Here is a 275-nt window from a genome sequence, read left to right as displayed (position 1 = left end):
TTTTAAGGGTTAGGTTTTTATTTTATGTTTTAGGGTTTTAAATATTTTGCATTTTTCATTTTTGTTTTTTTTTGGCGTTCGGAGGAACAAAACCAACCAACAAGCTAAAGAGAGACTAGACAGGGTTAGGATTTTTAATTTCTGTGGGTTATTTTTTAATTCACTTCTTTTTCAATTTTTATTCTTCTATAAATCGCTATTTTTTTAATTGTAAATGATGCAGCGTATCTTTTTTGATGCAACCCCAACCCTTATTCGTACAGCACACGGCTGAA

This window comes from Trypanosoma equiperdum, assembly GCF_001457755.1.
Source record: "Trypanosoma equiperdum strain OVI genome assembly, contig: ctg_474, whole genome shotgun sequence".
In the NCBI taxonomy this organism is placed as follows: Eukaryota; Euglenozoa; class Kinetoplastea; order Trypanosomatida; family Trypanosomatidae; genus Trypanosoma; species Trypanosoma equiperdum.
The sequence above is the reverse complement of the archived record's forward strand: the minus strand, read 5'-3'. Positions refer to the sequence as shown.